Source organism: Pezoporus wallicus, unplaced genomic scaffold (assembly GCF_028554395.1).
Source record: "Pezoporus wallicus isolate ANWC-B61680 ecotype Strahan unplaced genomic scaffold, APGP_CSIRO_Pwel_v1 contig_5261, whole genome shotgun sequence".
In the NCBI taxonomy this organism is placed as follows: Eukaryota; Metazoa; Chordata; class Aves; order Psittaciformes; family Psittacidae; genus Pezoporus; species Pezoporus wallicus.
Window position 1 is genome coordinate 6,566,178 of NW_026642423.1, and position 14,525 is coordinate 6,580,702.

The 14,525-nt window shown below is 42.9% G+C and overlaps 1 protein-coding gene across 5 annotated transcripts in view; it reads right to left on the bottom strand.

Moving 5' to 3' along the window:
* Nucleotides 1-12,922, bottom strand: part of SEMA5B (semaphorin 5B) — a 276,452-nt gene extending 263,530 nt beyond the window's left edge. For 2 of the 5 annotated variants that reach the window (XM_057430048.1, XM_057430050.1), the window contains exon 1: nt 12,456-12,918. The gene's annotated coding sequence lies outside the window, so the exon portion shown is untranslated. Of the gene's footprint in view, nt 1-12,455 lie in introns of all 5 variants that reach the window. The other 3 variants (XR_008975021.1, XM_057430051.1, XM_057430052.1) reach the window with 3 other exon arrangements.
* Nucleotides 12,923-14,525: the final 1,603 nt, after the last annotated feature.

Consider the following 14,525-nt stretch of genomic DNA (forward strand, 5'->3'; position numbering starts at 1 on the left):
TATATTCAGCCCCTCCATTCCCACTTTCTGTAGTAAAAACCAGGCAATGTGGTTATAGGAAAGCGAGAAGCAACCTATAAGATGAGTTATGTGGAAGAGTCTCTCTGCCAACAACTATTTTCTTCCATAAACAAGAGAGACCACCAGCCTTTGCAGCATCACAAACACTTGAGCAGAAAAGTAAAGAGAAGATCTTGCTGGGACTTCACACAATGACATGGCAACACATCAACAGACATCAACATGGTTTAGTTTAGTTATGGAAAGAGCTGGTAGAGAAAAACAACACAATGTTTTGGTATCAAACTAATATGTCAGAATTGTGCATTTGATAACACTGTGAAGTATTCATAAGGTATCCATTTGGCCTTGCTTTATAGCAAAAAACAGTTTCCAGGAAGGGCAGGGACTAGTTCAAGGTCCTTCTGCTTTAACGTAAAGAATTCATCATATTTCTGCTGTCAAACAAGAAAAAATGACTGTGACTGCAGGACTCTCATTCACTGCCTCCCCCTGAGAGCTTAGACAAGTGGCTCAACTTCTCTTTGCCTCAGCTTCTTCCCTGGTAAAAAGGAAATTTGTTCACTTAAGAATCATAAAGGACAATGCAATGGATTTAATATATGATACCTGGCTAAGGCACTAAATAACATGACAACTTTTTTGTAAATTCTTCTTCCTGTCCTCTACATGTGATACTAAATATCACAGAGCACGACTGTTCTAGTTGATTTTTCTCTTTCTTCTTACTGCTGCCTTGCATTATCTGCACAAGCTTCTTCCCTTTTTAATATCCTTGAAAACCAAGAATAATTTACTGGCATCCCACCACACTTCAATGTACTGTTACCACCTGGTTTCATACCAACCAGAAAGTTGGCTTTTCCTGTTTGCTCCCAAGTTTGCAAGTATGTAGAAGACTTCAATTCTCAAAAATACAGACTTTAGCCTAAAAGTAAAGTTTTTAGGAGTCTTGCTGAAATGTAATATAGCTATTCTTGTGGGTGAAAAGTCAGAGATTAATGTATTTTAAGCACATTTCCAGTTCCTACCAAAGTTTAGCTACTGCTGAGTTCAGCCGAGTTGGTGTTCAGCTGAATGGTGGAGGTACAGTTGATGTTGTCTGAGGATGGGAAATGGACTAGATGATGTGTCAAGATCTGTTCCATGAAAGGCTGGCCACTGATATATTAAATTAGTGTCTGGCTGTTTATCAGATGCAGCTCAACATTTCATTACAATGTTTAAATCTCAGTCTTTAAAAAAATAAAAACCAGAAATTTAGAAGGATATGGGAGAAAGGAAACACAACCTTTGAAACCCTCTGTGAAACAGGGGCCAGCAAAATATAAAGAGATTTGTAGCATTTTGGAAATTAAGAGCAGCCCATTTTTATCAAATAAATGCTGTTGTAGCTGAAACAACACAGATTGCAGACACATTTGTAGCTTTCTGTCTTATAAAGAAGCCAAAGTTTTCGATGAAAGATCTTCCTACATCAGTCTGCTTTGAAGTGCTTCCTACAATCATGATAATCTGTTCCAGAAACTGGTCATAATAGAAAACACCATTACAAAGCAGTCTGCAAAACACATATCTAAAAATGCTTTCAGTTACACCTCAATTGCAAATATGCCACTGAGCCACTTCCTTACTTTTTCATCAGGGAGGGTTGGCTGTGATAAACTCGTATTTTTCCCAATCTCCTGCCTTTTAATCATGTCTATCAAGTCATTGTAACTGACAGACATGTTAGCTCTGCTATTCAAAACAAATAAGAGATGCCTAAATTATACTGCTGAATTTTAAAGAGGTACTGTCAGGTTGAAAACCTGGAGCCAACTCCTGCAGTCCTGACTCAGGTAGTATGCCAATTTCAAAAGCAAATATACTTGGATAAGAACTGCAACTTACATAAATGGAATTTTTGCTACTGATGTCTCTTGGTGAAGGATCAGGTCCTTATCTCTTCTACAAACACCTTAGACCATTAGAACTGCAGGCATCAGATTATTTACAATTCTTTATACGATTAATTTAGAGGCCTGATTCTACCAGGTACAAATCTGCCATGTAAATAATCCAACTGGTTCAGGTCTTTGTGATAACTGCACTGAAGCACTTCAATAGCTCATTTGGTCTGTTTGTGGACAGAAGTCTTACTCAACCCAAGTAAAAACTTCAGAGGGTTTTTATTTTCCTTCTTCAGTTGAATCAGCACAGGAAAGGAAAAAAATAAAACAACCAAACAACCCAAGCCTCATTATTTTACTTCTGTTTCTAATCAATTACTTCTGCATCTCATGCTCAAACATTTGGGAAACTTAAAATTCAGTGGAAATAAAGTTCTTGATGTTTTGGATTCTGTTTTAATTAAAGCTGGAAATGCTTCTCTTGGTGCTGGGTTTCGCAACAGCATAATCTTGCAGACCTAGTTTTGGAGAGTACCTCTGGACTGGTACCATCCTTATGCAATTCTTTACCACAAATACAAATTTGTCTTTGAGGTTTTGGGCTTATACTACCAGTCCTCAAGTCAAGCAGAGTCACAGGTCTTCAAGGAGGCTGCACTAGTGTGTCTGTGAGCAGAATTGGGCTCTTGCACTTTTCATGGACATCCAGGTCCTGTCAGAGCTTCGTAAATAGATAGAAGAGTACGCTGCCAGAAAACAAAGGGTTTTCGTTAAATGATAACATCTTTCCAAACAAAAAACAGAAACTGTACTACTTATGGGAGGGTTCTAGTCCTCTCAGACCATAAGTATCACAGTTAAGGTTTGCGCAGCCCAACTGTACACTTTCAGAAATAGTTTAGGAGTGTTTGCCTTGCATTAGCAATTAAGAACTCAGGCCAGTAAATTCTCATCCACAGGTCATTTCACTGAAATGAGTACTACTTCATGCATTTGTACAGATTGCAAAAGTGAGTTTTATTCTGCAGGCTCACATCTTACACTGGCAAGAACAGAATGGCTTCCTCACTAGAAACACCACCTGAACTCTGCCCTCAGTTAGTTTAAACTGTCTCTTTTCTCTTTGCCTACATTGCAGAGCTCCTGAGTGAAAGAAAAAATCTGGTTATGCCTAGGCAAAGTGCAGACAGATGTTTTGGCATTTTTCTGCAGAAAGCTCCTCTGATAAAACGCTGCTCTCATTTTCAAGCTCTGCTGCTGCTGCAGTCCCTATGCACCTCACAGCCATCCTCCTCTGCCAGTAAAAACCTGATGCTGCTTTTTACCATTACAGCTACTCCGGTTCTTCACCAGGCATGTATCATACCAAGCTCCTCATACCAAAAGCATCCTATATCACTATCCCTATTTTCTGCATTCTAACTTTATAGTCCTTATCTCCAGCTATCTCTCTGCTCAGTTCTGCTCTGCAGTCTCTGCTGTTTCAGTTCTCTCAAACCTTTGCAGCTGCCAGTAGCATCTTCTTTGTCTTCTACTGGCTGCCAGTAGCATCTTCTACCGGCCATCTTCTTTGACCTGTAGCATCCTTACAAAGCATTCAGAGAAGAGGTGTCAGGTAATAGGGATTGGAAAAAAAAACACAGAATCCAGTATCATACTAAAATATCACAGAAATATTAAAAGATGAGCTGACTATAGTTCACAAGTATTTCTACAGCAAGAAAATGTGATGCTCTGATCTCCACATGAGAGCATAACAGGACCAAGAACCTAGCAGCTGAGGAACTAAGTTGCAACATAATCACAAGGGCTGCTGAATTTTAAACGTTTAACCAAGAATTGCAAGATGTTCTCTTCCTTCAGAAAAATTTAAATTTAAATTGGATGCTTGTTTAGAATAGTCAACCAACTTGAACTTCAATCAGCTCAGGGAAATTCTGTGCCTTCAGGGAAGAGAGACAGAATGACTGAAAGCACCTTTCTGGAGCTACCATCCATCACTGTGGGAGGAGGGACTAGATGAGGAAGAATCCCAGAGATCAAAAGTAAAATGTAAACTAAAGGGTGAAAAGCTAAAATTGCAGTTCATCTTCGTTCTCTCACAACTCAATATTCTTAATTTGAGAAAGTGACCATAGAAAAGCCTTTCTCTAACGTCCGTCATCTGCAAAGCTGCCAATGAGTTTACAATGAAAAATCAAATTTAGGTTTTTCAGCCCCAATACACTTTGTCTTTATGAAACTACAAATGAAATACAATACTGGGAGCAATCTTACCCAGTCGTCTAAACTAATTCAGCATTTTGGATGCCTTAGTTTATGAAATTTATAGAGGGATTCCTGGCAAAGAAGGATGGCATTGTAACTTCAGCCTTTGTAAAATTAACTCACACCAGCTATTCTCAGTAGCACCATCATTATCTGCAAAACTGTGCTCAAATGAAAAATCAATAAATAAATACGAAGAAGAAAATTACAGAAAAAAAAAAACAACAAAGTGCTATTAGCATTCCAGGAGTATAATAAACACATAATTCTCCAAAGCAAACATTGAAGCCTGGATTTGCAAAGCAACCACAGAGAAGGAGGTGTGCAAAGCTCATCCCAAATATAAGTTGGTTTAATATTTCAAAGACCCATTAGAAAGAACGCATAGCATTAGCAATATCATGGTTTGTATTCCTGATGAACAGTCCTAGACAAATACAGAAGGTATCTAGTAAATTACTCTTTTGGGAACAATTTCTGTTGCTTAACAGGGGGAAATGTTAAATTTTAAAGATGTTAATCACTTGCTTTGTTTTAATTCAGTCTGTACAGATGCATGTCCAGTGTGTATATAAAAATACAAAATACAGGAATGATCTTCAAAATGTTTATTTTCAAAATGTTGTGCGCCTATGATCAGGGTACTTTTTTCCTCAAACTGTAGTCACACTAACTTGAACTGAACTGCTTAGGTGAGTAAAGGATTTGCACCACCAAGTTACCTACTGGAAAAGTTTAGCATGGTTATAATTGCACAGACTTGTACGGTGCAAACCTATGTCTCTGATGAGGAAAAGCAATGAGATGAAACATTTTATTCATAGGGTTTACCTACATATCTAGAATTAAGTATGTGAATAAGTGTTTTCAGGGGTTATAACTTTGCCCCTGCCACTAATGCACTCCGACCTTGAGCAAGTCATGTAAAACCAGATTCAGAGACCTCGAAATTAAATTCATACTGATTTCAGTCACTGGCAATCCTACTTGGTGCCTCTCTGCAGCATTATTTTTCATATCTTTAACAGATGAGCTCAAAAATGTCCAGGTCATAGTCCTTTTATGTCTCAGTTTCTCTCCCTGATGATTATTAATTCTGACTGCTGATCATGGTTGTCAAAATGGAAACAAGCATAAGTTGTACTTTTATATCACTTGACTATCTTCACAAAGCAGGAACTGTGGAATTCTTCAGAATTTGTACTATGTGTTAGTTGACATCACTTAGTTGACTTCACTAGTATTAGTGAACTTCACTAGTATTAGTTGACTTCACTAGTATTGGAACAGCACATAGTTTCAGAGCATAGCTGCTCATGCTCAATAAAGTATGTATCATTAACCTTCCACAAGCTACTAACAATATTATTTTCCCTGTTGTCTTTTCTTTTAAAATAGGTGGTTACTACCTGCAATTACAACTAAAGCTAAGTTCTCTTAGACTGGAGGAGCACCTGGCACCCAGGCAGAAACTGGGGCTCACCTCTGTATTATTAATGAAAATGCCCTTCATATGTGGAACAGACCCCCAAAAAAGGTCAGAGAGTGAAATATTAAGTGATTTATAAATATAGACTGATTGCCCTGTCCAAACCATGCGCTTGAAAACCTCCATCTGGCAGACAATCATCTTCAATCAGGCAGAAAGAGCAGAGAAAGGAATATGAGGCAGGGCAGGGGGATTGTAATCACTCTAACAAACTTTTGAGACACAGCCAATTTTTCCTTTCCTGCATTATATACACAGGCTCCAAAAAGCATCTTTTTTTATGTTCTTGAATTTACTATATTATACTGTCAAACTGGGTTATCCAGAGTGAACTTCCTACCCTTTCCTTCTTTGACTTCTTTTTTTTTTTTCTGCTAATCTTTGATCTATTATAAATCAGCATCATAGGAGATAAATAAGCAACCTTTAGCTAAACCAGCAGGCTAAACAACTTCCACGTAGCCAGGCAACACAGCAAAGTAATTAAACCTGTGCACAGGCCATCTGTAGTCAGCACCCTCTTCCCTTAAGAGGCTGACCCTAAAGTGTTCCCAGATTTAGCTCCTAATCCTACCTCTGAGTTGTGCAGATGGTCTCAGCACCCACTCAAAACCTCTTTGAACTCACTGTGAATGTACTCAGCCTGGTAAGCTTGTTGGCCCTGATTCTATTGCAAGAAAGCTCATGTGGCCAAGGTGTCATTGGAATTTTTTCCCAGCCCCTCAAAAAGACAGGCAGGATCTTCTCCTTTCTCACATAACTCATCTGTGAAAGATAGGTTAAAGTGTTCAAAAAACATGTAGATGAGGCCATTAGTGACATTGTTTAGTGGTGGTCATAGCAGTCATGGAGTGAAGGTTGGACTTTATTACCTTAAAGGTCTTTTCCAGCCTAGTTGACTCTATAACTAGTCATAACTGTGACAGCCATAGTTTGGAAACACCAATTTGGTCTCTGAGTCAGGACACTTGCATACCATGTAAGAAATTTTCATTCTGTTACCCTTTCAAATACAGTTAAAGCTGTTTTTTCATTTTTTCTTCCACATCCGTAACCTGCAAAAGGTTTGCACTCAAAATGAAAAAAACTCCTTTCAAAATGACAAACACTGAACACAGGACATTTGTTACCACTAAAAAAAGACCTCTCTGTCTATGGAGGAGCATAATTCATTCACTGATAAACACACCCACATTTTCTCTGGGGAGTTTCACAAATTCACATGCACTCCCAGCACTAAATTTTGCATTTCAATCTAGGCATTTGCTATAAAAGATGTATAAAATCTTATGTAGTCAGACAGAAGCTGTTCCCTATTGGCTACATAATAAGCACCTTAGGGGCTCCTGAGTATAAAATTATTCCAAAAGGGGTGTGAAAAAATTACACTGCATAAATTGATTCCAGATCCACCTGTTTCAGGTGCCAGCAAATATGTTTTGTTAAAGCCATCTGCTTGTCTTAAAAGCTAACAGTTTTTGAAGACTATGGCACAAGCAATCTGCAAAGTATATAAACTTCAGAAGCCCAAACCCTTAAACTGCAAATAGCATATAGATCATGTACATAGGATTTCGACTGGCTGTTCTGCAGGACTACAAGACAGCATCTCTGCTTAACATCTAAGCACCTCCAGCATCAGAATATGTCCTCCATAGCACAGAGGATTCAAGACTGTTGGAGGATCCATTTGACATCAGCAGCTCCTCACATGGTATTCCCAGTTAGGCAGGCTGCTTCACAGATTTGAAGTTATGATTAAGCTTTTGAGTGCAGCACAATATTTGGCAGACATAAAACTGATGACTACGGTTCTTCTCTGTAGGTTGCTACGTCCCAGCTGGTGACATGTTGCTGCAGAATGGACAAAGTCAAACCTCTGAAACTGGCACTCTGCAGTTTATTTGGCTTTCGGCAACAGCCTAACAGGGAGTATGTTGTATATTGAAACTAGAAAGCCCATAAGCATTGAGCTTGCTCAACAAAGCAAGAGACCCACAGAGGTCAGACACTGCTATGGTTTGTGTTTGTCTGGATCTGATCATGTAGGGTGCTGTTTCCCAGAGATATGTTAACCTTGTAAGATCAAGCTCCTTCTCAGCAGCTTCTGGGAAGAAAATATCCTGTGCTGTCTCCTCTCAACAAATGACCCCTTACTGAAAAACAATGAAATTACACAAATGATTTACAAACTGCCACGGTGTTCGCAATTGATTTGGGGATTAAGATTAGTAACCAGCATGTTTAGTTATGGTCTCATTTAAATCTCACTAAAAAGTAAATAAAGACACACCAGGCCTTAACCAGCACAGTGCTTTGGTCTATGCTTAATTATAAGCACATGAATAGCCCTGTCACCATTCAGAGTCATACTCTAGCATGGAAACATCCTTCACATGTAAATTACCTCCCAGACTTATTACATTCTGAAACAAAACAAACCTTTCTGGCTTATAGATAACAGTAACACTTCTAGAGTTATCACTACTTATACACTTATCATCAGAAAATCACTTTGAGTGATTTTGTGTGGACCTTAAAAATTTGTGCTTTATGTGAGTGCTGAAGCAGAGGTAACTTGGGGAGTCACAGCGCTGTAGTCAAGGAGACTTGCATACCGAAAGTCACAGTTCTGCTGCCGGAGCTCTGCTGCACTTTGCTCACATGGTTTGGCCCTGGGGTAAGGAATAACTGCTGTCATGCAGGTTTTTGGGGGTTTTTGTTTGTTGTTTTTTTTTTGACAACAGTGAGAACGGAGGTGAAATAAATACTGTGCTTGAAGAATCATCTCTAGTAAGCAAAGCACTGTCCACACAAGTTGCAGGCTCAAATACCTAAGTCTTGTATCTCATATTCAAAGAGCTCCCACTGAAGCTAACAAAACTTGCCACCATGGACAGAGATAGAATGAGTCCCATTACTGGGCATGCTGGCAGAGTCAGCAATCCAGTGTAAAAGGAAGACAAACGCTAGCTGACATACTACTCCCTTCAGTGAACTGGGTTTTTTTCCTTCTCAGAAAGAAAAAAAGGCAACAGAAGGATAACAAAGAAGTGTTGACTTGATCCTCAAAGTCAACACCACCTATATTCAGACACAATCCATTTCACAGCACAGCAGAGATAGCACTGTAATACTCCATGGTTTGTCTCCTGGACTAAATCACAAGGATCCAACCTAAAATAGGGACAGTTCACCTTCACAGTATTCAGTCTGTAAAAGATAAATCCATCACTTAAGACTGATTTTGCAATTTCAACAGGACTTGAAACTATGTATCTGCTGCACAACAAACACAAATGAATTTCACCCCCAGAGACCCATTCTGAATTGCCTCCACCACTATCTGCAGATGATTAAATTTCTCTTTTTCAGTTCTACACCAGAAATGATCTGGTTGGCCACAATCTGAAGTGGGGCAAATCCAGTTGCAGACTTCACACTGGACTGCACCTAAACTCTGGATCTTGACACTGCCCTGGTAGTGGAACACCTTCACATTACTATGACAGACTCCTTATTTCTCACCACTTTCCCTCTCTCTTAGGGCTGGTCTGCACTTGCCATGGAGGCAGCGAGCATCACTGAGAAAGCTGGAGTCCAGTGCATGGTATGGCTTTTGGATGACAGACCCTCGATAAAATTACCTATGGCTCTCAGTAAAAAATGAACCAAGAAATGCTAATCTAATGATTCCATTTAAAAAAAAAAAAAAAAAAAAAAGCTGAAAAGGCTTTTAAATGCATTCTAAACCAGTATTTTATAAGATGAATCAATATATTTCTCTAGGCTGGAAACAAATGAGCTCTCAAAGAAAGTTAAATTTAGAGGAGAAAATGTTTGGTTTTCTTACTACTGAAAACAGCGATGACAACTCCTTCAAGGGTGTTTTATACGAACAACAATGCAAAGCTCGGGCTTCATCATGCACTCCCTAAAATCAGTGGAGTAAGAAAAGGTTACTGTTGTCAGCCTACTTATTGTGAGCAAAAGTAGCTTTGCGATCATTGTCCTTAACTGACAGCATTGTACTTCCAAGCTTTCACTGATCAAACCGCATATGGAAGTGATGCAACCACAAAGTAAAACAGTGACAGCTTTAATCTTGCATCTTTTACGCAGTTAGTTAACCTCCCTGATGTCTTTAAAAGAATTACCTGAATAAGGGCTACTGGATAACACCCTAAACTCACAGATCCCAGTAAATACAGCACACATAAGAACTCCGATGCACAGTGGATTGCTTTGTGGTATTGTTTGATACTGCCCCCTTTTGCCAAACAGCAAGTTAACAGCCTAGATTTCACCCCAAAACTTTGCATGTCATGTATTTTTTTCAGGAAAACATATTCATGCAGATAGTCTTATTTAACCCTAGCATAACTGCTTATACAGTTATTAATCCTAACTAAAATAGAAATCCATTGTTCAAGCCATGTTTAATATCACAGAGTGACACTGCTCTCCAGGAACATTTCCTCTAACAAGGACCCATCAAGTCTCAGCCCAAGCCCTGCAGGACTATTGCAACTGACTACAAAGTAAGAAGCAAAAACTGTAAGGTGCAGATGTATGCTCCCCCAAGTCAGCTGTCTGCCTGGGCAATCAGACTGGACAACCAAAGCCATCTTATTTGGGCTCATTTCATCTTACTGCAAAGCAACTAAAATCCTACAGCACCACTTGTACTGATTTTCTATTAGGCTACACATATTCCTGCTGAACCCATCCCCAAGCCATCTTTTCAAGCCTATATGAATTGACCAGGTCCACCCTGTTAAAAGTCATTCCCCACACAGGCTCTCATCCCCTACATCTCTCAGTTCAAGCCTTTTGTCTTCCTTGGTTGTGCTTTTTCACTTTCTGGAGTTTGAACATTTTCTCCTCCCCAGTTGCCCCAGCTCTTTGCAGGAAGGGAGGGAGGTCACGGAGGGCAGCCACTGCCAATTCTATCAGCCTAATGGGCTGAGGGGCAGGAACAAAGCAAATACCTATATTTTGAATGGCAGGATCTCTCTCCCCACCATGATTTCAGGATTAACGTGTCCCTGACAGAGGAGGACAAAAACCTAACCTCTCTGAGGAAAGCAAGCAAGAAAGAGAGGAAAAAAGGAGAAAATGCCTCCACTTCACTGAAAATCCAAGAGGTGTAACATAAAATGCAAAGATCCCCTACTGTAGCCTGCCTAGCGCAAAGTCTATTTGTCATCCAATCCAAACTGAATAAAAAAGTTTAGTCCAAAAGGGATAAAAAAAATAAAAATATATTAATGATTCAAGCGGTTGTATAAAAATGAAATCTCTGTTAAAAAAAAAAATAATTTGTTAAGTATCACCAGGATTTTTCTTTTTCCCATTGCTTTCTTCTCTGCAGTTTATGACCAGTTTTCTCCCTTGGGTGCTTACAAATCACACATATAACCAAGAGAGCACTTTTCTGTATGAGTAGCTTGTTCCAACTATTCTCACTCCTCCTCCTTGACTTCACTCACCCAGGATCTCACTGATCTCAAACAGCAGTCAGAATCAAAGCCCATTATAACTTTTAGCTCAGCTGGTTTCTATTTTGTTTGCAGTGCAGCCGGCTTGGGGTCTCAGCCTACCACTGAACCCATCCAGAGGCAAAGAGAGCAAACCTCTTGCTGCTCAGGCTATAATTTAGGAAAAGAAGTATTTTCTGTAATGAGAGGGAACACTTGCATAACAAAAAAAAATTAAACTTAACTATGATCCCAAACTGATATATCCATACATAAAAGGGGGGGGGGGGGGGGGGGGGAAGAGGAGAAGGGATCAAAACCTAACTCAAAATAAATACAAAACAAGAAAACTAGGACTTGGCATCTACCATGTTTGGAGACTTTTTTTAAGGGCAGGAAATTATCTAAGAGTCTAAACTGAACTAACAGAGGACAGTGAACCCTTAAGACACAGATACCTCTCTATACCTGCTCTATACATGGGCTCCACCTAAAAGCCCATGAACAGACAGGTTCAGTACCGACTTGGCATGCACACCTTTTGTTTGTTTCCTCTGAGGCGTAACAGTAAGCGTGCTCCCAAGCAGCACCGGGGAGCAGATGGTAGTGTTGGAAAATACGGATCTCTAACTTTTGGCGCTGGTGTTAGAGCTGGATAGAGAAAGGTTGTTTCTGGCATCCCCCCTCACCCCCAAGTTTCTAACAATACACACAGCTAAGGAGCTGCACAAGGCTCTCTACTTCCCTCTCCCCTTTGCTTTTGATCTCCATCAGGACGTGAGCTGAAATTTAATGGGCCACCCCTACCACAAAGACAAATTACCATCTGAAAAAAAAAAAACAAAACAAATCATTAATATCCCTCTGTCTAGGCTATCCGGCTCTCCACCGCTGCACCCTCTTCCCTCTCGCCACAGCCCCTCTCGGCTGATTAGGAAGAGCTGGGAAGGTAGCAGGAGAGAAAGAGAGCAGAAACCACCTCCGCTGCCACCTCCAAGCTAACGTCCTCTCTAGCGCTGCCGAACTGCAAAACCAGCGACCAAAAAATCCCCTTTCGCCCTACAGCCCGAGGGGAAAGGAGGACGGGGGGCACCGAACGCTGTACCCAAACACATCCCCAAGCTCTGCAGGGCGCCAGACCCCTCCATCACCTCACGGCAGCTCAAGACTCCCCACCACCCCGGGATCCCATCCCAGGGCCACCCGCTCGCCCCGGCCCCCCGCCAAGTTGGGAAGTTTGCGCGCCCCTCGCCCCGGGGCTGGGCCCACCGTCCGCCCCCCGGCCCGCTGCCTCGCCTAGCTTACGGGGTGGACGCCGGGCTCTCGGTGCGGAGTTCACCGGCGCATCGCGCTCCGGCGGCCGCAGGAGCAGGGATAGCCTCGGCGCGAGTCGGCTCGGCTCGGCTCGGCTCAGCTCGGCTCGGCTCGGGGGGCGAGTGAGGGCGCGGAGCAGCAGCTCTGCCCAGCCCGGCGCTTAGGGAGCGCCGCCCCGGGCCATGCGAGCGGCTGCGGGCAGCATCCCCGCGGCGCGGCCGGAGTTGGGACCCAAGTCCTGCCCTGCGCTCCGCTGTCTCTTCCAGGCGGCTCCTATCAGCACGGCTTCAACTCTTTCCATCGGAGACCGGGGGGTGGAGGAGGAGGCGGAGAAGGAGGAGGTAGGGAAGGAGGAGGGAGCTAGGGGCTGGCAGCCCCAACTCGCACTGATGTCAACTAATATATTCAAAGTTCAACAGGGCATTTCTTTGCAGGCGAATCGCTCTAGACGCCCTCCCTGCTGCTCGCAGCCTGCCGCCCCGGTCCGGCAGGGGGTTCCGCGGAGCCCCTGCAGAGGGGGCAAGCAGAGCTGGCCGGGCGGGAAGCGGGGGGGGGGGGGGGGGGGGGGGGTGGGTCGGGGATAGAGGGCTGGCACACTTTTCGGGGGGGCAGGTTCAAGAGCCGCCGGAGTGGGGAGGGTGGAAGAGAGGCACCGGCCCAGAGTGAGGATGAAAAGCCAGCGGCGGAGTAATGCTTGCATTTAAATCCATCCCCTTCCGTGCCTCCTGGAAGGGGAAGGGCCGGCTACGTTGCTGTGTCTGGAATGGGAGCGGAGCGTAGAGAGAAGAGGGGCCGGGCTCCGGGCCGACATGCAGACCCCACTGCAGCGGACCCTGGAGAGGCCCCCTGGAGGGCCTGCATCCAGCCGAGAGTGCAGCGCTGCTCCCGTCTCCCGGGGCCCGCGGCTACGGCTGCGTCTCCTTGTCGCGATGTCTCCCTGCTCGCCGGGGGCGAACTGGTTCGAAGTGAACCAGGGCAGTGAAGCGGCAAAGTTTTCTCATGCCGAAGCGGAGACGGCGGCGGAAAATCCGCGGCGAGTCGGGTACGCGACGCTGAGCGCAAGGGAGAGGCAGCGCCGCTGTGCGCTGCCCGGCGGCACCGCCGCGCTTCCCACGTCCGCTCCGAGCCTGGGGCCGCCATCGGGGAACCGTTGGGGATGTTGGGGAGGCTGCATCCAACGTGGTTTTGCAAGTGGCCGATGTGCCGAGATGTCCCCGAGGTGCTGCGCACCGTTACCGGCAACCTCCCGAAGCTGAGGGATGGGCTCTGCTGATGGACAAGCAGCAGGGCAGTGAGAGGATGAAACACGTCTGGGCTGGTTACGGACATTTACAGACCGCAAGATAAGAGCCCCACTTATTTATCAGCTGAATCCCCAGATAGAATGGCCTGCACTGATGCCACTGCATATATGTGTGTACATATATAATGATACTGGGATTTTTTCCATCTGTTAACTGATCCAGTTGTTCCTGTTGACAGTATGTGATGGCCATAAAGTGTAGTTGTATGATGGCTCATCAATGTTATGACAGCCAATTGTAGTGGCAGTGGGTGTTCTTCCAATTCTCATCTTGGAGCAGTAGCAGCACAGATCCACTAAGATGATCATTATAAAATAAATAATTATTCATAATTTTTCATTTTTTTCTTAATCAAGTAACGATATCACTACATCTGTTCATGCAGTAACGCTCTTTTGGATACCACTTGTACGAAACAGTCAATACATAATTTATATGTATAGCGTTTTCAATCTGCTTTCCACTTTAAAAATTGCCCTGGAAAGTGTAGGACAGGCAATGAGTACAAAATAATTGCAATGTGGCTATGTGTTCTGCTCAAAACTCAAAACTCTTGGCTAAGCCTTAAGTCAGGCATAGTCTGGAAAGTACTAAGAAAACTGCCCCATTCATACAGTGTCATCATATCTGTCCTTCTTTTTCCACCCTCATCATCCCAACAACAAACTGAAAAAAACTCCAGCTGATTTTTTGGTAATAGCATCTTCTTAGAGTACTGTCTTAATTTACATGTGAATAGTAAATACCTTTCAGAGTC